This window comes from Macaca mulatta, chromosome 7 (genome assembly GCF_049350105.2).
Source record: "Macaca mulatta isolate MMU2019108-1 chromosome 7, T2T-MMU8v2.0, whole genome shotgun sequence".
Classification (NCBI taxonomy): domain Eukaryota; kingdom Metazoa; phylum Chordata; class Mammalia; order Primates; family Cercopithecidae; genus Macaca; species Macaca mulatta.
In genome coordinates, this window is record NC_133412.1 from 46,183,744 (window position 1) to 46,210,781 (window position 27,038).

The window sequence follows — 27,038 nt, forward strand, 5'->3', positions numbered from 1 at the left end:
TTAGGTGGTTCCAACTTTCTACCTTTTTTGTTTTTTTGAGACAAGATCTTACTCTGTCACCCAGGCTGGTGTGCAGTGGCATGATCTCGACTCACTGCAGCCTCAACCTCCCAGGCTCAAGTGATCCTCCCACCTCAGCTTCCCAAGTAGCTGGGACTACAGGTGTGCACCACCATGCTGACTAATTTTTGTATTTTTCAAAGAGACTGGGTCCTGCTATGTTGCCCAGGCTGGTCTCAAACTCCTGGGCTCAAGCCATCCACCCACCTCCACTGCCCAAAGTGCTGAGACTATAGGCATGAGCCACTGCACCTGGCCTCAACTTTCTACTTTTAAGAAGCATCTCTGAACACGAAATGTGTCCACACTGCTCATTGTTTACTGGGGTAGATTCACAGGAATAGATAGAATGAGACAAAACAAACGAGGATCTTAGAAGCTCTGGATGCAGATGCATGTACACATTGAAAAGGTCCAAAAGTAAATATGTGAATATGGAGGGATAGAGATGGGCACTATACTGATTAAGCTCTTATTTTCTGTGGCATTCTTTGTGTATAGACTTTGAAATGATGGTCATAAGGACAAATCAGTAGTGAATGACTGCACTTATGTATGAGAGGAGGTGTGCGTGAGAAGGGGCAGAGAAAGGAGAGACAGAGAAAAAGAGAAGAGAAATGTCCAGCACTACAGAGGAGTCCTGGAATACTGGTATGGATGATGTGGAAGTGAGAGCTCTGAGGTCTGGGGTAAAGCAGGAAAACTGAGAGCTGTTGGGTTGAGAGGAGGTTGTTTGGTAAGATTTTTCACACTCTTGAGTTCCTGGGAAATGTGCTGTTCAGCAGTTGGAGCACAAAGTCTAGAAAGAGTACTGAACTGGATGGGGCCAGGCAATCTGAGTTCACACCTTGGTCTGCTGATGATAACTTGCTCTCTAACTGGCCTTGAACTCATGACTTCACATGAAGAAATTCATGATCCTCACGCCGCAGTCTCCTCTTCTGTAAATGAGGCAATGGGGCTGGAAGATCTTTAGGATTCCACCAGCTCTGCAAATCTGTAGCTTGCGAGTTCCCAGCATTTGGGGAGAGAAAGGTGACATTATCTGGTTTGTAACTAACCCCAGCTCCCCTGCTCCTTGTGGCTCATTTTTCCTTAGGGCCTGGAACAACTTTCTAGAATTCCTTTCCCAGGTCCAGGACATCAGAGCCATTCACTCCCATGGGACTGCATGGGGAATCACTACAGCCAGGTTCAGCATGACATTGGACTCCCCTCTCTCACTTCACCAAAACTCCTGATGGCCCTTCAGAGAAACCTGCTGCTTTCTGTCTTTCCCGAGAGTTCCAGAAGAGGCATGTAATGGAAACAGCCTTTAGTCTTAGTTTGTGTGCTTTTATCTTAAGTGGCTCCTTTCAAAATCAGGGGTCAGAAGTTCTTCTCCCTGCCTCCCATCCTGAGGGTGATGGAAGAGCGAGAAATAGGAGTTTAAAACAGGGCTTTGGTGAGGATATGGTTTTGGCTGCTCTAATAAAGACCCAAAATGGCATAAACGAAATTGAAGTTCATTTTTCTCTCCCATCACAGTCTGGACGTAAGCGTCTGGGCTGTCAAGGTGGCTCAGCTTTTCCAAGTTGTTAGGGTCCCAGGTTCCTTGTCTTGTTGCTCTGTCGTCTAAGATGGCTCCCCACCATGTCCATGTTTCTACCTGTGGAAAGGCGGAAGAAAGGAAGGGGAAGGCTCCCCCTTCCTTCATAGATGACCGGGAGCTGCCACACTATACTACAGCTTACATCCAATTGGCCAACACTTTATCACGTGGCCACATAATAGGTTGCAGAGGCACCTGGGAAATGTAGTCTTTTTCCCTGATAAAAACTAAGACTATTACTGTGTGAGAGAATAGAAGAACAGAATCCAGAATAGAAGAATGGGAAATGAACAATTTCTGCAAAAAACAGATCTTCAAACCTGGAGCTTCAGGACTCCAAAAATCCATGAGACAGTAGTAGCAGCATATCAAAATGGCTTATCAAATTGAGGTTCATCAAAATAGATTGAACTTAATTTCTTTTTTTTTTTTTTTTTTTTTTGAGACGGAGTCTCGCTCTGTCACCCAGGCTGGAGTGCCGTGGCCAGATCTCAGCTCACTGCAAGCTCCGCCTCCCGGGTTCCCGCCATTCTCCTGCCTCAGCCTCCCGAGTAGCTGGGACCACAGGCGCCGCCACCTCGCCCGGCTAATTTTTTGTGTTTTTAGTAGAGACGGGGTTTCGCCGTGTTAGCCAGGATGGTCTCGATCTCCTGACCTAGTGATCCGCCCGTCTCGGCCTCCCAAAGTGCTGGGATTACAGGCTTGAGCCACCGCGCCCGGCCGATTGAACTTAATTTCTTACCCATCTCAACTGTCAGGACTTCCCTTCTTTCTTTCCATGTGGCACATCTTGAAGGACCAGTCTTCAGTTCCCTGGTGACTGGCAAGGCTCTCCCTGAAGAATTGAGAACAGATTTGGAATTGCAAGCACTTCCTTGGCTTGTTAAGAATCAATGACGCACAATGCCGTAGACTTTTATTTTAATATACAACCAAAAGCTGCTTACAGATATCCTCCTGAATTAAACAGGGGTTATCAAACCATGTCATTTTTAAACCTAAATTAGCACATCGCTAGAGTTTTTCAGGGCCTTGAAATCAGTATTCTACTAAGATGGCTGGCATCTTTGCAGTCCTTGGCAAAGCTCCTACTGTGTGCACCTGTATAGATAGCTGAAACTCCTGAAAGTCTTAGTAAGAACACTTTGTTTTCATTGTCATCTTAGCTCCAAAGTCCATTTGCTGCTATTTTTGCTTTTCAATTATAAATTGCTGTGAGTTTAGCTTCCTTATTATAGATTTAGTTTGTTGTGGGTTCAGTTAGCCACCAGTGTGTCGTACCTATTTGTATATTTGAAGCCTGTAATTTTTCATTCACCACCGTGCCTTAAAGGTGTCATCAGTGGACCACCTGCATTGGAATCTCTTGGGTGCTTGTTAAAATGCAGATTCTTGGGTTCTCACACAGACCTCCCAAATCAGAATCTCTGGGAGTGGTCCCTAGAATATATGCCTCTGTGCCAGTGAGAACTCGTGAACACATCTTAATGTGTTATCAGAGTGGTTCAGAAACAAACCATCCAGACTTTTACTGTTAAATCAGTTACACATGTAAGTCCCCAATTCTGCTTCTGTAGAGATAGTTGCATGTGGATTTGTTCTATTTAAATATCTTGCAAAAGGAGGGTGCCGTATTATCACATCAAATTGTGCATAGCTTCTTTTAGGAAGTACCTGGGAGGTGATTCATAATGTCCCTCTCTTATTCTTCTTTATTGTTTTCCCACTGATGCATGGGTATGGGTAGATTAGGAGCCTCTGGGCCAACCAAGATTAGAAACCACCACTAAGACACAAAGGAGCATACCAGACCCTGCCAAGTCAGTAACTTGCTGGAGAAACTATTTTAAAGAAGAGACATAGGGACTAAGACAAGGAGAGCTCCTGAATGACTTCAGAGGGTTATGAGAGGAAAGCGCCCGAGCCCTCACGGTCAAGGATGTGTCTGGAGGCTGTGCTGGAAAGTGCCTGGGAGGATTTCAGGACTCCCAGGAGCCCTCTGGGGAAGCGGCTTCCTTTCCATTCCTGCCTTGTGTGCTGGGGGAGGGGCTGGATCCAGGGCTGCAGCGGGCCCTTTATCCGCTCCTCTCAGCTCTGACTGGAGTGCTTTGTGTCCTGGCTGTGCCCCTCACAGCCTCTTAGTGACGGGCCTGTTGTCCAAGATGGTCCCGAGGCTGGTCCGGGCCTGCGCCCATGTATTATGCAGCAGCAGCTGGGACAAAGCTCCTGTGTGTAGAAGTGGGGTGGGGTGGGGGCTTGCTCCCCACAGAGTCCTGTTTACCAGGCACTGGGATGCGAGAGGGTAGGATGGTGGAGATGCTGTGTACAGGAGCTGGGCTTCTCAATGCCGCCTCTGAGAGGAGAGAGGTGAGGGCATTGTGGGTGCCACAACAGGCTTTCCTGGCTAAAGCAGGAGTGATGGCTTAGTTCAGGTTCAGGGCAGCCAGAGAAATGATCCTCCACCTCCCAGGGCTCCTAGGCCAACTCAGGATGCACTGCCTGGTCATTAACTGGGGATCTCTGACTAACTGTGACCCCAATTAGTTAGTAATTCCCTAGGGCACTCATGAGACAGGACTAATGTCATCCTTCCTAATCAAAGTGGACAGAGAATCAGTCATTTTCCCTGGACCAGGACTCTTGAGGGGTGCAGCCAGGTCTTGCTCCCCTCTGCATCCTCCTAACCCAGGGCGCCTGGTGTAGGCCAATCACACAGTGAATGTGTGTGGGATGCAAAAGGGTTTTCAGGTATTTGTGATGTGCCCATTCCTGAGCCAGTGGCTGTGGCTTAGGCTTAGATGAGAAGCACAAATGCTGTGGTTGAATGTTTGTGTTCTTCCAAAATCCATGTTGAAATCTTAACCCCTAAAGTTACCAAGAGGTGGAGCCCTTGGGGTGATTGGTCATTCACCAGTCACCTTTATGATAAATCATGAAGGTTGAGGCCTCACGAATGGGATTAGTTCACTTAGACCCCTGAGAGGCCCTTGCTTCTTCTGCCATGTGAGGATGCAGCTAGAAAGCCCATCAGTGAATCAGAAAGTGGGCCGTCACCAGACACCAAATCTGCCAGTGCCCTAATCTTGGACTTCCCAGCCTCCAGAACCATGAGAAATAAATTTCTGTTGTTCATAAGCTACCCAGTTTATGGTATTTTGCTACAGAAGCCTGAAAGGACTGAGACAAGAAGGAAGACCATAGCCTTCCTTCCTAGATGCTTACTGCTTGATAGAGACATAGACTTCGCCCAGATGAGCAGGGTGGAGGAGGCTGCCGTTTATAGAACACCTACTGTGGGCCAGACCTGCTGGGTGGTTTACATGCAGCGGCTTGCTCCCTCCTCCCAGCAACCCTGTCCAACATGAAGCCTTTTCTCCATTCTGTGATGGAAGAACCCAGCTCAGACTGGTTGAGTAATTGCCCAAGGACTGACTCTATGGCCTGTGCTTTTGTAGTAAACAGTATAATGATGGGCATAATTGGGTTGCTGTTGGGGACATGGCTAATCAGAATTATCACTGGAGCCTTTTCAAAATAATACCTCTGCCTCTTCCCCATCACCTCAGATGCACTTATTGGGGGGATGAAGGGTTAAGAATCTTGGGCAGGAAATGTATAGCTTTAAAAAGCTCTCTGGTCATCCTAGTTTCTTCTCAGAAAAGTACTTAGTGTTATTTTTAGTCTTATTTATAGATTTTGGAACTTTACTATGACTCCAACAGAAGGGGAAGGTCTTGCTCAAGGTTACGCAGTCCCACCAAGGTCTCTTGCTGCCCAGCGTGCTGGCCTTAGTGCCATGCTGCACTCCCTTAAAAGCAGGCAGCTGCCCTGGATCCAGATTCAAACCGCCTGCTGGGTGCCGTGGGCCATCGTGCAAGTCTTCCAGGCCGCGGTCGAATGATTCTGACAGGCGGTGAGTACAGCTGTGTCAGCGCGTGGGCCCCAGCGCAAGCAGGCAATCCCATGTCATCTGCGAGATCTCCCATGGGCGAGGGCCTAGCGTTACCAAAGGCCTCGAGAGCTGGGTCTTGCCTCTTGGGTGCACATGGTCTCATGAGGGAGACAGACAGGTGTGCGCAGAGGGATGGCACTGTGTGCCGAACTGGATTTGGTTCTGGAACCAAACACACACAGCCAGACTAATTCCAGCTACATGGATCTGAGAAGCCTTGCTGAATCAGAGTTTTGTTTTATTTGGAAGACAAGCCTGAGGATAAAATAAAGGGTTTCAAAGGAAGAAGGGAAAGGAAGGAAGTAAAGTTTGCAAACACTAGGTATTTAACTTGCCTTGTCTCATTTAATTTTCCCAAGAACCATGTATATGGAGAGTAGTAACCCTGGTCACTAGATGAGGAAGCAGGGCTCTGAGGGGTCAAAAAAATGGTCCAGGAGTTGTTGAGACTGAGACAGAGCCAGATCTGTCAGCCTTCAAGCCCGTGCTTTCCAACAACATTGGCTTTCTTGGGCTCCACGGAGCAGGCCGAGTGATATCCTGACACTGGTGGCTGTGGGGAGTGGGGACTGGGGATGGGTGGGAACCCAGAGGCAATGAGGAGGAGACAGGTGCATCAGCCACTGTGGCCTGTGGCCTGTGGCCTCTTGTCTCTGCAGATCTTGGAGCTAGGCTCACACCACTTTTCACTCTTCTGTGTTTTTCAAGCACTTTTCTGTTTAATGTATCTTTTGTCCTCCCTTCACTGGTGATCTGGGAACCAAAGGACTTGGTTCTAGTCCCAGCTGTGCTACTCGCCAGCTGTGTGACCTTGAGCAGGTCACTTGCCCATAGTGGACCTCCACATTCCCACCTATAAAATGAAGGGTAGTGTGTGTGTGTGTGCATGTGTGTGTCTATGACTATATATGTGTTGTTGGGTGTATGTGTGCGTGTGTGCATGTGTGTGTCTGTGACTATATATATGTGGTTGGGTGTGTGTGTGTGTGTGTTCATTCTCAGAAAACTCAGTGTGGATAGTAGGACCAAATAAACTCTCGGTCTTTCCTTGCTGTGTTCTCCCCCTGTTGGGTGGACAATGCTGGCGTCATCAGTCTCATTTTATGGAAGATGAAAGTGGAGTCTTAAGAGGGAGTCCTGGGTAAGCAGGGACTAAGCCATACTATGCTCTTACACTCACTTCTAACAACCTCAACTTGAAATCCCCAGTGGGTGGTTGTTATCCCAGTGGGGGAGTCCTGTGCCTGAATGGGGCCCTTAGAGATTGTGGCTGAACATGGGGGTTTGCATTTGAATCTTAGGCTACTGGAATGCCGTAGTAACATGCCATTCTGGATCACTAGATTTTTCAATTCACTTCAATAAATATTTATTGAGCATCTACTATGTCCCAAGCTTCCTACTAAGTGCTGGGGACGAAGTTGAACAGAGTCAGTCCTTGCCTTCCAGCAACCCAGTTAGTGCTGTGGCTTTCAGACTTTTTTGCTATAGTTGCTAGTGAGAAAAATCATTTTGTTGTGACCCAATACACACACACACACACAAATACATGTTATGTATACAAAACAAAACCAAAGGTCATGATATGCATTCTATTTTCTAGTCTTTTCTACTCTGCTTCATTTTTTTAAAATGCTGGTAGCAGCCTACCACTTTGATTTCATAACCTACTAGTAGGAGGTGACCCTCCAGTGTGAGAAACACAGATTGAGCACTGCATATATTACACATGTTGTATTACATATAAATTATGTGCTATGGAAAAAAAGCAAAAAATGCATTAATTTGGGGAAATCACAGAAGGCTCCCAGTTCAAGTGGCACTTGAGCTGAGTCCAGATGTGTGAGAAGATTTGAGTAAACAGGAAAAGGGGAAAGGCAGCCAGATGGAAGCAACAGTGTGATCAAAGGCTGGGAGGCGTGAGTGCACAGCTGAGGAGATAGCACTGATGTGCCTGGCACATGAGCAGCGCTCTTCCTGGGTTATCACACTTGGTTCTCAATAATCCTACAAGACAGGGACTTTCTAGTTTATGTACTGCTGAGGCGAGCACAAGACAGGGACTTTTTATCTCTTCATGTTGCAAAAGAGGAAAATGGGACTCAGAGACGTTATGTAACTTGCCCAAGGTCACATGGCTACTAAGTGGTGGAGCCAGGATTTGAATTCAGGCAGTTACACTGTGATCTCAATATGAGGTTCCTAGAGATGTGGCCCTAAAAATACTTTGAGCTAGTTCAAGGGGATGTTTGAATACAGGCCTGAAAATTTAAAATTTCATTCTGTAGAGAAGAGGAAAACATTTTGCGATTTTGAGAACGGGAAGTGACGTGGTCAAAAATTTATTTAGGGGAGGGTCACAGCAGCATCAGCATAGTAGATGGGCTTAAGGAGAGGCAGGGATACTTATCAGAAGATGGTAACAGCATCTCCCTAGTCAGGTCAGCAGCCCCAGATACCATTACATCATATTTATCTTTGGGATGCAATTGAGGATGTTGCTCATATAACACATATTAACAAGAATGAAAGGAGGATGAATCATGTTTTCCTTTTTACTTTGACTGCTAGGAAGCTCGGAGCCCCAATCTGTGGTACTCTTCCAGGGAGCATTCAAGAGCTATTAGCCTTCTGTATACTCATTTTGCCTTGCCTTAGTTCTCCTACCCTCACCTTCCTTTAGCCTGAATTTTATCACTTAGATTTTCATCCTGCTGCAACATATGCATTTTAGTATGATGCCTTAGAGCAGGATTTAAATAAAAAACAAATAAAACACACTGAAGCAATTGGAGAGCATTTTTTGTGTGTGCAAGATTGAAAGGTCTTAGAGGGCTAGACTGTCTTATCATCCCCCGGGGCTTCTGTCGTGGTGCTGGTGCCAGGTGTGTGCATCACATGGATGTAAACCTTGGACTGTTGGTGCTGGAAATGTTCCACAGGGACCTCTCTCCCTCTGCTTCTCAAAAATGGACATAGACCACCAGTAGTACACAAGATAGTCTCAGTGGGGCCTGAATAAACATGGTTGGGTGTAATTGTAAATGCTGGGTGTAAATGTGTGTGTGTGTGTGTATATATATGTGTACACATACATATATGCACGCATACATATATATGTACATATATATGAGTGTGTGCATGCATGTGTGTGTGCACGTGTTCATTCTCAGCAAACTCAGAGTGAATAGTAGGACCAGATAAACTCTAGGTCTTTCCCTGCTGTGTTCTCTCCTTTTTGGGTGGACAGTACTGGCATCATCACTCTCATTTTATAGAAGATGAAAGTGGAGTTATATATTTTCTTATTTTTTCTTTTGAGACAGAGTCTCACTCTGTCACCCAGGCTGGAGTGCAGTGGTGCAGTCTTGACTCACTGCAGCCTTTGCCTCTCAGGTTCAAGTAACTTCGCTGCCTCAGCCTCCTGAGTAGCTGGGATTACAGGCATGCATGACAACACCCGTCTAATTTTTATACTTTTAGTAGACATGGGATTTCACCATGTTGGCCAGGCTGGTCTCGAACTCTTGACCTCAGGTGATCCGCCCACCTTGGCCTCCCAAAGTGTTGAAATTACAGGTGTGAGCCACCATGCCCGGCCTAATTGTTGTGTATTTATTTAATGTGTTTTAGGAAAAACATTAGCTGGGACATCAAACTGTGATGTCATGACTTAAATTGCTTAGAATGATGTTTGTACCGATATTTAAATGTTAGAAAGAGCCAATTTAAAGAAAATTTTAAAATAGATATGGTTCGGGTGATTTGTAGAAATGGCAAGAACATGTTGGCAGTGGTACACAAATTATGAAGTTTGGAAAACACTGATAACACTGATTCCATTCAACCTCTTGTTTGACAAATGACTAAACTGAGGCCCAGAAAGGACAGAACACTTGTCCATGAGTCTGATAAGCTATTTTAAGCCACAGGAGTAAAAAGGGTCTTCCCCTTCCAACCTCATTCAAAAGTCTGCGTTTAGGGATCACCTGGTCCCATATCTTGCTTTTGAATCAGTTTTATATTTCCAAAATGCCTTCTCTGCTTTATTCTCTCGTTCCTTTTTTTTTTTTTTTTTAATCTGAGTCTTATCAAGCAGCTATAGTAGGGTAGTTATTTCTTTGTTTTGCAGATAAACAAACTGAGACCCAGAGAGGGAGTGTGCCTGCCGTCACTCAGCCAGCCCAGGCAGGACCAGGGCTAGAAGGTTTCCAGGCCTTCCTACTGTGCGTGTCAGGCAGGGTTGGGCGGGGAGCCAGTTTCTGTGATGAAATCCCCCAACAAAGGGTAGAAAGTCTTCTGGGGTAAATGCAAGGCAGTCTGCTGGCCGAGCTCCACTTGGGAGCACAGGGAACGGTACAGGGCCTATTATACGCTGCTCCACTTCCGGGAAGCTATTACTTTCTGAAGGAGCCACAGATGTTCTCCTTGCCTGCTGATTAACGGGTGTGTTACTCAGCTTGGAGTGGACAGATGAGATCAGCCGTGAATATTCTCAACTGTGTGACCACCATAAACTCTGCCAGTGCAGGTGTAGGGACCCTGCAGGCCATAAGCAATTTAGCCACAGCGTTTAATGAGCAATCGAGCATCTTGGAGGTGCCAGGACCTGTGCTCGTGGCTGGAATGGAGGCGCAGACAAATCAGACACTGCCCCCGACCCCATGGGACTCAGTTGGCTAGGGGAAGCAGACACATAAACAATTAGCCACGGAACAATGCAGTGCATGCCAGCATGGAGGCCTGGAGCAAGCACGATGCAGGGAGTGCTGAGTTCTTTCTCAGGCACCAGAGAGGCTTTGCAGCACAGGAAGCATTTGAACTGTACCGTACTATTGAATAGAGTTTGGCAGGAGGAAATGAGGAGGAGGCATTCCTGAAAGGGGACCTGCCCAGAGTTCCACACTGGCCTGAACTGGAGACCAGCACATGTGCACCTGGGATGGGAATGAACTGTGGCTCTGGCTTCATAACTCTGCCTTTCCAGATGGGTGGGTTACCAGAGCCTTGTGAGAACAGATTGGCCTTGCTTTGGTTTGGTTGTTGGTTTGAGATAGGGAGGCAATGTGACTCAAGAGGACAAGCTTTGGGATAATACAGACCTGGGTTCAAAGCCCAGTTCAGCTCCTTGGCAGTCATGTGACGTTGGGCAAGTTTCGCTTTTTTTTTTTTTTTTTTTTTTTTTTGAGACAAGGTCTCACTCTGTCACCTAGGCTGGAGGGCAGTGGTGCAATCATGGGTCACTGCATCCTTGACCACCCAGGTTCAAGTGATCCTCCCACCTCAACCTCCCAAGGAGCTGGGACTATAGGCACATGCCACCGTGCCTGGCTAATTTTTCTGATTTTCTTATTATTTGTAGAGATAGGTTCTCACTATGTTGCCCAGGCTGGTATCAAACTCCTGGGTTCAAGTGATCTTCCCACCCCGAAGTGATCCTCCCGATCCAAAGTGCTGGGATTGTAAATGTAAGCCACTATTTGACCTTCTCAGTCTTGGTTTTCCATCTTTAAAATGGGGATAATCTCTTTTGCTTAGGAGTGAAAATTAAATGAGATGAAGTTGGAGAAGGACTTAACCCATAGCCGGGTTTGTAGTTGGTGCTCCGTACATTAATGACAATTATGGCAATGCTGCTGGGTGAGTGACTGCATGTGGAAGTGGAGTGTGTGGGGGCATGGGCGTGTTTTGAGACCGCCCAGGTGGGTGGACTGTGTGACTGCAGTGTGAGGATGTGAGGGTTGGTTGTACATTCCCTTGAGTGTGAGCTGACTGGGCAAGACATGCCTGAGGCTGTTGAAGGCCACGGGGATTTGGTATGGGGTGAGTTAGCCTGTAATTCACTCTGAGTTGGAAAGGATTCTCCAGTGTCATTCAGTTCCACCTAAACCTGCTATGTGAGTCCCATCCCTGACACCTGTGCCAAGTGACCTCCAGTTTCTTTAATTGCCCTTCAGCAATGGGGAACTCACAACCTCCAAATGCAGCAAATCCTATTGTTGGACCTCACTGACTACTCGCTAGAAACAAAAGCAGCTCAGCCCTTTGGAGCACCTTCAGAATCACTAGATTCACCCCCACACGCCATTCATTCATTCATAGATATTTGCTGGGCACCCCTACTACCAGATACTATTCTGAATCCTGGGGATGTAACAGAGGACCAAGGCAGACACAGGCTCTGTCTTCTCAGAGTTTATAGTTTTGTTGACCTTAACTCACAACGCCTCTGTGAGGTAGGCAGAAGAGATTAGGATGAATCCCATTGAACAGACTGGGAAACAGGATGGTGGTGGTGATGGTGATGGCTGATATTTATAGATACTTAGCATGTGTCTGGTGCTTTGTATACTTTAGGGAATCTAATCTTCACATCAGCCCTAGGAGGTAAGCCCTATTAATATCGCCCCTCTTTTAAAGATGAGAACCATAGCCGGGTGTGGTGGTGGGCACCTGTAATCCCAGCTACTCCGGAGACTGAGGCAGGAGAATCACTTGAACCTGGGAGGCGGAGGTTGCAGTGAGCCGAGATCACGCTACTGCACTCCAGCCTGGACAACAAAGTGAGAATCTGTCTCAATTAAAAGAAAATAAAATTTAAATTTAAAAAAGATGAGGAAGCAGAGAAGTGATATTTCTTGCTTAGAGTCACACAGCAAGGAACCGGCCTGGCTCTTTTAACCCCAGGCCCATGCTGCCTCTTGAATCAAGTCATCAAGACTTGCCAGAGCGATACAGCAGGGGCCTTGACTGAAGCTGCTGGACGCAGACCCTGGGTGCTTTGCACCACCATTGGAAGGTCACGTGGAAGCCCTGGCAGTGTCCATGCATGTGGAAGCCTAACATAAGTGACCTCCAGTCTGCCCCACCCACAGCTGTGTTTACACCACCTCCTCACCCCCACCCTATCCCATCCCAAAGAGCCAGAAGTGAGTGAGGTCAGCCTCTCCCACCCTGCATGTAAACAGAGGCTGGAGGACCAGAAGTCATCTCAGGGCAGTATGATAGTCCCCTGGTGGGACAAGCCAAGGGCAGCTTCAGGTTCCTTTGCTCCAGAAATCCTGTTGGGCGTCTCCATCCCAGCATCCAGTAGCCTGTTGCTCCCAGGAGCAGCAGCATCGGGTGGGAGGGCAGGCAGGGCTGGGTGAGGATTACCGCGTGCTGGATGACGGCTCCTGGGTAATCCCCGTTTGTGCCACTTGCAAAGCGTGAGGTTGGAGGCGGGTGTGTTTGAGCAGCCCCAGCCCCTCCATTGTCGACACCACGGATTACAGCAGCTTCTCTCTGCAGCTCAGCATGGGTCGCACAGATTCCTTGACTGCTCTGTTGGGAAGACGCCCTTTCTCATTCCTCCTGCTCTCTGCCCAGCCCTCCTCAGTTCAGCCTCCAACAGGAAGGAGGATTTTCAACCCTAGAGACTGGGTGATGGAAAGAGACTTGAGATGGACTCAAAGGACTGGGGTGGCAGGTCCTGCTCTTGTGCTGTCTTGAGCAGGTGACCTAACCTCTAATTCTGTCTTCTCATCCCATAAATGAGGATAAAAAATAAAGCCAGCTGCCCAGCTTAAGTCAGGTAATCCATGTCAGGGTGCTCTGTAAACTAGCGGCACCACTCTACCAATGTCAGATATTAGAATCGGCCATGGCACAAGACTTGCAGTGGTGTGAGACTGCAGTTCCATCTGCTCAGGAGGCTGAGGCGGGAGGATCACTTGAGCCCAGGGAGTTTGAGGCTGCACTAAGCTATGATCGCCACAGCACTCCAGCCTGGACAGCTGTGAGACCACGTCTCTAAAACCAGCGACAACAACAAAAATGATATTCGAGTCAACAGTGAGCACAACTACCAACACGAATAACAATGGTGATCAGCACCACATGAGTCTGTGAAAGGTACTATTCAGTGTTTCCTCCAGCCTGGAACTGATGTTAGGAACTACTGTCTCTTGGGCCTAAAACTAATATGTGATGTATTAGTTGTGCATCCAAATAACCTTAGGGGCTTTTCAAACATCAGACCCAAAGGTTCTTGGGGTCCATGCCCAGAGATTCTAATTCACTAGATCTGGGGTGGGGCTGGGCGTCTGTTTGTTTTGTTTTTTGGCTTTTTTTCTTTTCTTTGAGATGGAGTCTCGCTCTGTCACCCAGGCTGGAGTGCAATGGCATGACCTCGGCTCACTGCGAACTCCACCTCCTGATTCTCCTGCCTCAGCCTCCTGAATAGTTGGGATTACAGGGGCACGCCACCACACCCAGCTAATTTTTGTATTTTCAGTAAAGACGGGGTTTTGCCATGTTGGCTAGGCTAGTCTTGAACTCCTGACCTCATGATATGCCCGCCTTGGCCTCCCAAAGTGCTGGGATTAACAAGCACGAGCCACTGAACCTGGCCGTGTCTCTGTTTTTAACTCCAGTGCTAGTGGTCAAAGACCACTCCTGCCCAAAGTCAAGGACACTGCAGGACAAGTGACTGTATGCCCAGGGTCCCTTCCTCTGCACCACACTCAGCTGTTCCTGAGCCTCCTTGCAGTGGGCGGCCCGAGCACGCTGCTGCATTATGCTGAGGGAACCCAGTCTTCTCAGCTGCCTGCAGGGTTTAGGAATCTCTAAACTTGAAGCTTCTCCACAGTTTATTTTATGCAACTTTCTGTATCTAGAACGGGGACAAATGTTTCTTCAGCTAATTTTTTTAAACTCAGGTTCTTCAAGGTATAATTTACATGCATTAAAAAAAATCATCTTTTTTAGTGTCCCGTTCTATGCATTTCACAAATGCAAACAATCATGTAACCACCATCACTATCATGATACAGAACATCTCCACTGCCTCCTGAAATCCCCTCCTGCCCCTTTGTGATCAGGCCTTCCTCCCACCCCCAGGCCTTGCCACCATTCATCCGTGTTCCATCTGTAGAAGATGTTTTTTTCCAGAATATTATATCAATGGAATCATTGGGTATGTAGCCTTTGAACCTGCTTGTGCACTCCGCTTACAGGTTTTTTTCTTTTTTGTTGTTGGGTGTTTTTGAGACAGGGTCTCAGGGTCTTGCTTTGTTGCCCAGGCTGGAGTGTCTGAACACAGCTCACTGCAGCTTCCAACTCCTGGGCTCAAGCAATCCTCCCACCTCAGCACCCCAAGTAGCTAGGACTACAGGTGCACACCACCACACCCAGCTAACTTTTGTATTTTTTGTAGAGACAGGGTTTCACCATGTTGCCCAGGCTGGTCTCAAACTCCTGAGCTCAAGCACTCTGCCCACCTTGGCCTCCCAAAGTGCTGGGATTACGGGCGTGAGCCACCACACCCGGCCCAGCTTTACTGTATTTGAGAGTCATCTGTGGGGTTGTGGGTATCAGTAGTTTGCTCCTTTTATTGCTGAGTTTGTGTTTCATCCTGTGGATGTGCCATAGCTTTTCTTCCTGGGGTAATTTAATTGTTTCTAGCTTTCATCCAGAAATGCTGTCTAGCAAGAAATGCAATTTGTTTGATTCATATGTAAATCTTTCTGCACAGGCTGCTTCAAAAGTCAAAAAGACTCATTCGTCAGCAGTTTTTTAAAAATTTTCCTACTACGTGCTGCTGCGAGGGCACGTAGTTCCAGTGCTTACAGGGCTCAGATGAGAACCGTAATGCAGGAGGGGGCTTGGGTGTAACTGAGCATCCCCTCCCCTCCTGAAGGGGCTGCAGTGGGGATGTGGGTGCATAGTAGTTTCTGATTTTTTATTTTTCAACAAAAGAAAGAAGTCTGAGTTTTTCTTAAAGATCCTGACTTTTAAAAAATGTTGGCAACTAATTTAGAACATGCTTAATCACTGTGCTGGCTGCTAGCTGCTGGCTAGATTGAGTTCTGTCTCATGACGTGTGGCTTATGTGGTCCTGAGTGCTAGAGATTCAGACAGATTTTCTCCCCTGTGCCCTCTGGGGACAAGTGATGTGGACAGAAGGGAGAAGCCAGGGACTTGGCTGACACAGATGCAGGACTCCCAGCCTTTGAGTGAGGGGAGGAGGGAGCAAGAGACTCAGAGTCTTCCCGGGAATCACTGCTTCTAAAGCAGTGGCTTTTCATTCTCCCTGTGGGGAGCTCAAGAATACAGAGGCTCAGGCCCCATCATCAAGTCCATTTTGTTGGCTGGGGAGAGACCCAGGTGTCAGTACTTATGAAAAAACATGTCTGCGGGCAAATTTAAGCAGTGAGGGCTGAGAACCACTGCTCCGGAGAGGCCAGGAGGTCTGGTCAGAGGCTGAGGCCCCAGCCCCCAGGCACCTCTCCCTGCCAGTTTCCCTGGGGAAGTCATGAGTTTGAAGAGTAGGCAGAGGTCAGGTGTCATCACTGAGTCACTCATCAATGGCCAATGAGAGTGCAAAGGGTAGCTCTGAGCACAGGATGTGTAGTGAGACTCCTGGGTTTAGCTCCCAGTCCCACCACTGCCAACTGGGGGTCCTTAGCAAGGTACTTACCTCTTTTCTGCCTGTTTCTACATCTGCAAAATGGGCACAATAATGTCAAATTCATGAGGATAATGAGGACCAAATTAGGTAATTCCTGTAAGCTGCTTCTAAATGCATTACCTATAAAATTTTATTTTTATTTGTTTATTTGTTTTACTTCACATTTGTGTATTCATTATTGTATTGATCTTGTGCTGGTCTCATATGAGAGATTCAGAAATGACTTAAGACATCATCCCAACCATCAAGGAGTTTAGAGTTAGACCTGAACACGGGAAAAGCAATGCACCAGGGCAGGGCAGCTTGCCCTCAGTGCCTGAGGGTGGTTTATGGACCTTCAAGTGCAGATGGGTCCCCAGGAAGAAAGAGTGTGTTGGTGGGGGGTGGTCAGGGAAGGTGTGTGTTGGGAGAGAGATGAGTAAAATTCCAGGGTGCAGAGAGAAGAGGGCAGGCATCTCTTTGGAGTGTCTTGGGGTTGGGGAGGTGGAGGTAACCACGTGCCTGGGACAATAAGGAGAGCCTGGCTATAGCATAAGGAGCTCGTGGGAGAGGAGACTCTGCATCACGGTGGAGTGAGAGGCACTGTGACAAGTGTGGTCTTCATCTGCAGGATGGGATGGGGAGATGTGAGCAAGCAATGGCTTCTGCTCTGAGCCTGTACGATTATATTAGGTGACTCGGTTATTGGCTGAGCTGAATCTTGCAGGGGCAGCCTCATCTCCCTCTGTCTGCTTACCTCTGCCATAGACCCTCAGGCTTACGGGTACAGCCTCCTTCCTGCCCCACACACCCTGGTGTATCCCCATGTCCACGCCTCCCCATATTGTAGCTAACATAACTTGCTGAGCTTCTAGTGTACCAGTTCGATGAGGCTCTGTGCTGAGGGAGTTTGCTCACTCTTACGTCTATACCCAAAATCTTCCCTCCCTGCCCCCAAACTGGAAACACAGCCTTCCATAAAGACACCTCCTCCAACCCCACCACCACCCAAACCAGCAACGTCAGTGCTGGAGAGAGGAAGAAAAGGGGAAGGGGCAGCATAATTTGGGTGGGGCTTTGCATATATTAGTAATAACAATTACAAATATTCAACAATAATGGTACATTACCATAATGACCAAATCTCCGGTGCCTTCTACGTGCCAAGCACTTAGCAGGCATGACCTCATTTAATTCTCACAAGAGTCACAGAGAAACCCCATAGCCCAGTTAAGCACACACCCTATGGAGTGGAAGGCCTGGGTTTGAATCCTTTCTCTGTCCCTTCTTGCCTGGATGACCTTGGGCAAGTTACTGAATGCCTGTGCCTTAGCTTCCTCCCCTGTGATATGGGGAAGATAATAGCGTCTGCCTCACTGGGTTGTGATGAACACTAAGGAAGGCAGTATTTGCAAAGTGCTTAGAATAGTACCTAACATGTAGCAAGTACACCACTAACTGTCAAATACATTAAAATATGTAACATATCACTTTATCCATTTTATAACAAGGGGATAGAAACAGGTGAGTCAAAGGACTTTACAATAGTTACGTGTATTAAGCCCATGGTATGAGCCAAGTAATGTTACAGTCACTGTACATGCATTTTCATTTAATCCCCACATCAGCTCCATGAGGAGGCACCATTATTATCACCACAGTTGATACACAAATGGGGTCCTAAAAGGTAGATCAACTTGCTCACGACAGTAGCTAATAGAGAAAGGCCTTTTCCCAGGGCTTTTCCTGCCTCCTCTGGAGTCTACATGGGCTCACCCAGCCTCTCCATTCATTCCCTGAGGCTAAGCATTGCTGGGTACAAGAGACTTTCTGCTGAGAGGGATGCCTTCAGTTTCCCATGTGATGTGGAAGATAAGGCAAGCTGGGGAAAGGGCAGGATGAGAATGTGGGAGGGAGGGACCAGCAGGTCTCCTGGGACAGATGTGCCATTTGCCTCCAGATGGGGCAGGGAGGAATGAATTGTAATTGGACAGCAGAGATGCTGTAACTTTATTTAGAGTTAGCAGAGGAGAGCCAGGAAGGTGAGGCCAGCGAGGTCTGCTGGGGGAGCCATGGGATCATGCTGGGGAGTGCTGAATGTGTCTTGGAGTTTTGCAAAGTTGTTGCCCCATCAGCGGGGCTGGTCCACATTGGAAATTCTGGAGTAGTTCTGAATGAGTCAATGTCTGAGAAAATCATTTAGTTCAGAAGTTCAGGAGAATAATTGGAAAGACTCCATTGCAGGTCTGCTGTGTACGGTTGTCTGAGTTGTGCCCTGCACAAAGGCACCTGGCAGGGGGTAAATGGGGTCTGAAATCCAGTCCACATTCCACTCCCTGAGCCTGGAGCTGATTCTGCTGGAGGAAGAGGCACCTTTCTCTATTCTCATAAAAGTGCCCTGTGGACTGGAGTGGTCCTGACTCGGTGGAAGAGGTGAGGAGAGAGACTTTATCCCCGGAGGTGGATTGACAGAGGCCGGACTATGCCAGTGGTTTGGTACTCAGGCAACCACAGCTTTGACTTTCACAGAAACCAGGAGGGCCCAAACAAAGAGCCCAGGTGCTGGGGAAGAAACGATGTGCAGGGAAAAGCTGTGCACTGAGCAGCTCCCAGGGCCTCCGCATGTCCTTATGAAATGGACAGGGGACCAGCAGGAGGGTCAGTGACAGGAGCAGCCTCAGTGGGGATCAGATCAGGAGGACCTGGATGAGGCTGAGGCAGAAGCTAATTGAGAACCCTGACCTGATGACTGGGACCTCGCTGTGGAGTCAGGAGCTTGGGCTCTTAAACCAGCGTGTGTGTGTGTGTGTGTGTGTGTGTGTGTGTGTGTGTGTGTGTTCATGCGTGTGTGTGTCTGTGTGTGCTGTGTGCATACACATGCACTACGTCTAAGTGGACACCATGAAGGAAAAGCACACCAGTAGAAAGAGTCCTTTAAAAACCAGGAATCCAAAAAGGTAGGTAATGCCCCGCCAGAGGCACCGCTGCCCTGGAGGAGTTGCCTGATGCTGTGTTCTGTCACCCAGCATTGCCATCATGTTGGAAGAGAAAAGGGAGGGTGCTGGTGTTTGCTCAGTGCCCACCAGGCACCGTGCCAGATGTTCTGCATCCATTACCTCATTTTCCTCTCCACCCCTCTTCCTCATGGCTTCTGTAGCAATGACATCATTCAGTGGAATAAAGAAAGAAAAAGAGGGAAAAAATCTCCTTTCAAGGCTCGGCAGTGTTGCTGGACCCAGGGGATGCTGTGTGGGGTGGTCGTGTGCAACGGGCAGTATGAACCTGATTATTGCTCCCCCTGACCCAAGTGGTCATTGTTATCATCCCCTGAGCTGTGCAACTTTTCCAGCAACTGCATGGCAGGCACAGGCAGCTGCATCAGCACACCCCAAGGAACTGTGCTGAAGGATGAGAGAAAACCTCGAAACGAAATGGTTTTCTTTGTTCCTGGCAGGAGCAGGCCTGCTAGGCTTGAGTGGGGCTCTGTGGTCTCTGGGCCTCCTTAAAATAGCAAAGTTCTTTGCTGTGGGGGCAGAGAGACCTCATGGGGACAGGTCACAGGCAGTGTCCAAAGACTCAGAGATCTGCTACCCTCTCCCTCTCTTCTTTATTTCCATCAGTTGAAATGCTTTAGGCTGCAAGTAACAAAGAAAGCCAAGACTGACTCAATCTATAGGATTTTCATGGTTTTTCAAATAAGAGTTGCAGAGGAAGGAGGTCCTAGGTTTGGTTGGTGGCTCCACAGTGTCATCAAGGACCCAGGCCTCTTCTGTGCTTCTGGTCTGTCTTCTCCTCATTTTGGCCTTTTGGTTGTAGGCTTGTTACCTCTTGGCCACAAAATGGGTTCCAGAACGCCAGGATTTACCTCCTCAAATGCAAGCAAAGGCAGGAAGCAAGCAAAGGTGTGTGCCAGCATGCCAAGAAAGAACTTTTCTTATGTCTCTCTCCTTAGTGAGACAAAAATCTTCTCAGAAGCCCCCTAGGGGACTTCCTCCTATGTCTCACTGGCCAGAACTGGGTCTTGGGCCCTCTCCCAAGGGTGAGGGGTGTTCCTGTGGTCGTGCAGGGCAGTGGTGGGGGTGGGGCTGGGAATGGCAGGTACAAGTCCAGTCAGCAGGTCTGCCTGCTCCCTTCTCCAGGAGCTTGTCCCTGTGCTCCCAGGGAACACCTGGATGTCCAGGTTCTGAAGTGGTGAAAGGCCAGTCACTTGCCCGTCAGTGGGTTATGGACAGTCTCCATGTATAGGGCATTGTGAGGAAGACCAAGAGGATGGAGGTTGTCCTGAGAAGGAGACAGTATTACCCCCATTTTTATAAATGAGAACTCAAGCTCCAAAAAGTTAATGAACTTGTCTAGGGCTTGTTATACATTTTATAATATTTTATAGATGAGAACACAAGCTCCAAAAAGTTAATGAATTTGTCCAGTCGATACCTAGTAAATGGTGGCACTAGGATTTAAACCCGTATCTGTCTGTGAAGCCATCCTGTGTTTGGCCCACTTTGGAACAGTGTCCTCTCTCCTTCCAGAATCTCAGCCAGGAAGTTGGCAACCTTTAGAGTTCCTGTGCATTCCAGCTCTCAGAGCTGACACCAGGGCCCAGCTTACAGCGTCCGGGAGAAGTTAATCTCAACACGTGTAAAGAGAACCAGTCAACCCTGAAGTACACACCAGGTGCCAGGGGGCAGGGTGGCAGCCAGGAAATGCCGCAGGTGTTCAGGGGAGGGTAGGTCCCTGGGGATGGGATGGTCAGAGACCCCGTGGGGCCAGTTCATTTACTGCTTGACATCAGTAGCCACACCAGAGAAGGTGCGGACGCCTGCACACAGACAACCCCTCCTGAGTTGCCAGGAGGAGAGGAGGAGATGCTCCTGGCAGTCAGTGTAAACAGGCTGCTGGAATAGCCCTGATGGCCACCAGGGAGGGCCACATGCCACCCCTCAGCATCACTGGAGCAGGCTCTCTGTTGGTTGCTAGCAACGGATTCTGTTGACCTTTAGTAAATGAGGGAGTCTGGGCTAGAGAGTGACCAGCAGCCAGGCCGCCCAGGCTCTCAGGCCTCAGATGCCTGGAATTTCAGAGCTAGAAGGTACTCAGATTTCCGTTATCTTGACTGCCGCAGTGGGGTCTCTGGGGTGGTGATGTGAGTGCCTCCTGCACCAGCAGCCCCCATGTGGCATAACTCCTTGGGTGCTATTCATCCACACGGCCCATCTGTGCAGGGTACAGCCCTCATGGTCTTAGCTGGCAGCCCTGACAACTTGGATGTGCAAAGAAGATACAAGTTTATTTCCTCTGAAGCTTGTCTGGTGTCATCCGGGAGCCCCACCTGGTAGGTAGCCGTGATAAAACGCATTCAGCTCGGTCCAGTGGAGTTGGTCTGATTCAGTAACTTATGATGTAAAGGCTCACCCTTTGGGGGATAATTGTTGTTGTTGTTGTTGTTGTTGTTGTTTGAGACGGAGTCTCGCTCTGTCGCCCAGGCTGGAGTGCAGTGGCGTGATCTTGGCTCACTGCAACCTCCACTGGTCCCAGGTTCAAGTGATTCTCCTGCCTCAGCTTCCTGAGTAGCTGGGATTACAGGCGTCTACCACCATGCCCAGCTAATTTTTTATGTATTTTTAGTAGAGATGGGGTTTCACCATGTTGGCCCGGCTGGTTTTGAACTCCTGACCTCAAGGGATCTACCCACCTCAACCTCCCAAAGGGCTAGGATTACAGGTGTGAACCACCGTGCCAGGTGGGGGTAATTTGACATCTGCTTGGATGACTCCAAAGGCATCACCTTTCAGAACTCCTCCTCCCCTGGCCTCTGTGGATAGAGATGGCCCAGGCTCATGTGACTTCAAGGGTTGGAGGAAAAGGGCCCTAGCTCCCCAGTGGACCTTAAACATGTCCTGACTGATGCCCCTGAGGTGTGGCTGGTCTGTCCTCTCCCAGAGCATTCTTTGGGCATCTCCTGCTGATGTCTGCAGCTGACGAACTCATGCTTCATTTTGTTCTTGGCCCTGATAGTGGGGTGCATCCCAAGCGGGGCCCTGGCTGGTCTTGCAGATTTCAGAACCCGAATCTCATTACATCTTGCCCAGGCCTAAACTGTCTCCCTAACAGCCTCTGAGCCCGCACCTTGCCCCTGCCCATGCCAACCTCGCACTAGCTTGTGGCTCTCAGACCTTCCACACCCTGCTTCGGGGCTGTGCGGAGACTGCTGCGTCCTCTCCATCAGCCAGGCGCTAAAGGAGGCTCAAGGGCATGCTCCAGGCTCTCTGGCCACACCCCTCACCATCTCATTCAGTGAAGCCAACTTCTGTTTGACCCACTGCTTGTAATAGTGTCCTTTCTCCTTCCAGAATCTCAACCAGTAGGTTGGGGAGACACTCCTGTGTTCTCAGAGCACCCTCAACACATTTTCCCCTGAGGTTCTGGCCCAAAGTACAGGAACTCCAAGCACACTCCTGAACATCCATGTATCTGTTTCTGCTTCCCTTCTCATCCCACAGTCCTGCAGGCTGCAAGGGTGAGACTTCCCCTTCCTCCTGGTGTCCAGCCAGGACCTCCCTGTGATGGAGTCAGCCAGACAGGACTCTTCATTTGCTAACATGGAGAGACGGGAGTTAAGAAAAGTCATCTGTCAACAATTCTGTCTCTTAAGATATTTTGTGGCTGCAGAATCCTATCTTGGAAGTCGGAATGTAACTTTGTTTGAGTCCTGCTTTAACAGTCTGAACTCTCCCTGGATAATGGATATCATTTATTTATTTTGTATTTTTGTAGTTTTTTGGAGGCAGAGTCTTGCTCTGTCATCCAGGCTGGAGTGCAGTGGCATGATCGCGGCTCACTGCATTCTCCATCGCCCGGGTTTAAGTGATTCTCATGCCTCAGCCTCCTGAGTAGCTGGGACTCTAGGCGCACGCCAGCATGTTTGGCTAATTGTTTTATTTTTAGTAGAGATGGGGTTTCGCCATGTTGGTCAGGCTGGTCTCAAACTCCTGACCTCAAGTGATCTGCCTGCCTTGGCCCCCCAAAGTGCTGGGATTACAGGCGTGAGCCACCATGCCTGGCCAATAAATGGATGTGATTTAGCGGAACAGCAGGAAGGTCACACCTAGTAAATGCAGAACAGTGCACTAACATTATTTTAAAAATTACAGTGATCCCCTTTACATTCTTCTCTGACCTCTTCTCCATCTCGCTTCCCTCTGCTTATGGCTTCTGCCTCTGCCACCAACTAGTGGTGCAATGTAGCCCACATTTAAACCCTTCAAGGGGAGGAGCTGGCTGGTTTAGCTGTCACCATTGAGTGTGGATCACTCCTATGGAGCAGAGCTGTGTGCTGGACGGTCATGTGGAATGCTACGCGACCACCTAGAATGAGGTGGCCTCCCTTGTGAATTGGGGGAACAGAAGGCGTTGTAGGGCGTTGTAGGGGAACTGTTGGTCACAGATCCCAAGAAGACTCCTCTTTCCTTGCTGCATCCTAAATTAACTACTGGATTCTTTTTTTTTTTTTTTTTTTTTTTTTTTTTTTTTTTTTTTTTTTGAGACGGAGTCTCGCTCTGCCACCCAGGCTGGAGTGCAGTGGCCGGATCTCAGCTCACTGCAAGCTCCGCCTCCCGGGTTCACGCCATTCTCCTGCCTCAGCCTCCTGTGTAGCTGGGACTACAGGCGCCCGCCACCTCGCCCGGCTAGTTTTTTTTTTTGTATTTTTTAGTAGAGACGGGGTTTCACCATGTCAGCCAGGATGGTCTCGATCTCCTGACCTCGTGATCCACCCGTCTCGGCCTCCCAAAGTGCTGGGATTACAGGCTTGAGCCACCGCGCCCGGCTTACTGGATTCTTTTTACAAGGCAGTGAGTGAGAGGTGGAGAACATCATGAGACAGTCATCACGGATGTTTTCAAACAAAACCCATTGATTTCCTCAGTAACATTGTTTAATTTAAAAAAACAAGTTTCTGCTCTGGTTTCTAGACCCTCAGCTGGTGAGGCCCCTTGAATTGTTTCCAAAGTCCTAGAGGAAATAGTTACTCCTACACACACACACACACACACACTCTCTCTCTCTCTCTCTCTCTCTCTCTCTCTCTCTCCTTGGGGACAGCACAGGGTGGACAGTGCAAAGGGTTTATCTCCAAATAAGCTCTGTGCATGGGGCCTGGGATCTATTTATTTATGGGCAAGTTGATTTATTACCCCTTTTTATACCCAAAATGATTAGCAGTAATATAAAGAACTTCAGCTTCTCCTTTCTCATTTGGGGCACTGAGAGATGGGCCTCCTTTTATTTGAACAGAGAAACTACAACAAAGCCAGCAGACGGTCCTTCTCTTCCATGCCGTCCCCTGGCTGTAATGTAGATAGATTATCTCTTGGGAAGGGGAAGGCCCATCACCAGTTACCATATTCCCCTGGGGACAGTTTATCAGTCCATCTTTTTCTGCACTGGCAGGTGACAGGGAGCAAGGTCTTGGTCTGTGGACCAGGGACCAGGCCAGGCACTCTGAACACGGGATCCCAGTTATCCTGAGAGTTGGTCAGGGCATGTCACAGGCAGGGAGCCTCGGCAGTGGCAGCTGTGCCTGGCATCTCCCCAGCTCAGCCTTTAGCCTTGACTATGAAACAGCCTTTTAAAAAAGTTGGTCAGCCTCGCCTACCAAGAGGCTGGAGGCCATGAAGGAGGATGTGAGAAGTAGGACCTGCTGTGGAAAGAGAATAGGGCTGAAAACCAGAAGTCCTGGGTTGAATTCCACCAGCCCTTATTAAGCACTTGCTGTGTGCACGATCTTGTGCATGACAGTCTAGAAATACAGAAGAAAGCCCTCGAGGGATGCATTAGGCCCAGCTCTTTTACTCACTCGCTGGCCGGCAGGGTGGTTGTCAAGGGCAAACCCAAAGCACTTTTGAAGGTGCAGATTGATTGATAAAATAATCTTTGTTGAGCAGTCATGGTTAGCAAAGCACGTTCACACACAGTATTATTTCACTAGATCCTCCTAACCATCCTAGGAAAAACATGAATTATATCCATTTTTCTGATGGAGGAACTGGGAGGTAAAGGGACAGATGCAAAGTCACAGAGCTGAAGCTTCAGAGGGCCCAGTGCTCCTTGCAGTGCCGCTCAGGGACCAAAGTCTGGTTCCGGGACCAGTAGCTTCAGCATCACCTGGCAATGAGTTAGGGATGCAGATTCTCGGGCCCCACCCTCGACTTCCTGAATCAGAAACAATGGGCCTCAGCAATCTGTGTTTTCACAAGCCCACCAGGTAATTGTGATGCACGTGCAAGTTTGAGAAGCACTGAGCTGGAGAGTGATTCTCAATTTAATCATCTGTGTGAACCACCTGGACCACACCATGTTCAACCGTAGATTCTGATTTGAGTCAAGGGTGGGGCCTGGGATTCTCCATTTCTAACCAGCTTCCAGGTAATGCCAGTGCTATTGGTCCACAGGTGGTCCATTGAACAGCAGAGATCCTAAACAGCAATCTCCTGGTGGGCTTGGTTAAAATGCACATTCCCTAGCTCATTCCCACAATGTGTGATTCTGCAGGCTGGAAGTGGGGCCCAGGAGCCTGCATTTCCACAAACACTTCAGGTGATTCTGAGGCAGATGATCTGGGGCTCCAAGGACCTGTTCCCTGGAGCTCGAGCTTGCAGACCATCCACGCTGGCCTCATTTTCAAAGGTTTTCCACCTTCACTCCTCTCCCCACTGGACTTGAACCACCCATTTGATCTCCTGCCAGACTTTGGGCTGAGGGGGTGCAAGTTGGAGGCCATCTCTGAGCCAGCAGGGCCCTCAGTTCCTCAAAATAGGTCAGGAGTCTGGCACAGACCAGCCTCAGTGGCTGCAAATAGAAACCATCTGTTGGGCCTGTGTTTTGAGCTCCACCGCCCCTCTCCGCCTGGTCAGAGAAACACAGAACTCAGAACCCCAGCGTAGCGTGGATCCTTCCCAGCAGGCCTGGGTTCTGCTCTGCCACTGCCTGCCCGGATAGACTCCCATGGGATCTGCCTGCAGGGAAGAGGTGGCGGCACCAGATTCTACCACCCCAGGGCAGGAAGCTTGCAGTGTGGACCGGCCATCCAGAGACAATACTGTGTGACCTTGGACGAGTCGCTCCTCCTCTCTGGGTCTCTGAAATGAGAGGCTGGATTTAGGGGACCTGTGAGTCCTCTTCTGCTCTGACAGGATACAGTTCCTTCAAAGCCTTTTTGTGTCAGGACCACATGGAGGAAAAGTTAGGCCCAGAGGAGGCAGACATTTCCTTTTCCTGGCTCTCTGTGCAGAGTGAATATTGTGGGATCTGGTCCTGTGAACATGGGGATGGACGAGGTTCGCGATCTGGAGCTCCAAGGGGACTTTTGTAGGCCCTGAGGCAAAGACTTGGGTTGCTCTTCCTTGTCCCTGCCCTCCGATTCCTTCCCTCACTCGTATATTTCGTAACCATTTATCAAGATGATGTTAGGCCCAATGGGAAGCCCGGAAAAATGGGAGGAATGAGGTGCAGTCCCCGCCCGCAACAACAGCCAGGATAGTTGGGGAGCAGACAAGTAAAGGAGAGACCTCGGTGACAGGTCTGAATCAGATCCCAGCTCCTCCACTTCAGTGACCTGGACAAACCCAGTCACGTCTGGAAATGGGGATAATAATTGTACCTGTTTCTCAGGGTTATTTTAAGGATTGTAGGATATAATTAAGGTAAAATGCTCAGCTCATCGTGAGCACTAAACACACATTGGCTGTTGTCAGTGTGGTGAACCAGGAGCAAGGGGAGCACAGCATGAAATCTGGGGGCCTCGGGAAGGACCTCCCAGTGCCCGTCTTGGGGGAGGTGGGAAGCTGTCTTGAAGAGACTGAGGCAGAGGAGGCTACAGCCTTCTCCTTACATGTCCGGCCTTGTTCACCGGAGCAGGAAAGGCTGCCGGGATTCGGGGCAGAGGCCTGGTACAGAATAGACCGTGTCTCTGGCTGGGCTTGCACTGGGTGGTGGATGCATGCTGCGTA

The 27,038-nt window shown here is 48.8% G+C and overlaps 1 protein-coding gene across 4 annotated transcripts in view; it reads left to right on the forward strand.

Annotated features, from left to right (window-relative positions):
- CORO2B (coronin 2B) overlaps nucleotides 1-27,038 on the forward strand; it is a 151,362-nt gene that overhangs the window by 33,033 nt on the left and 91,291 nt on the right. The window contains exon 1 of one of the 4 annotated variants that reach the window (XM_077939633.1): nucleotides 20,560-20,706. The exons of 2 other annotated variants lie outside the window; for them this stretch is intronic. The gene's annotated coding sequence lies outside the window, so the exon portion shown is untranslated. Of the gene's footprint in view, nucleotides 1-20,559; nucleotides 20,707-20,948; nucleotides 21,365-27,038 lie in introns of those variants that run through there. One more of the 4 variants, XM_077939635.1, reaches the window with a different exon arrangement.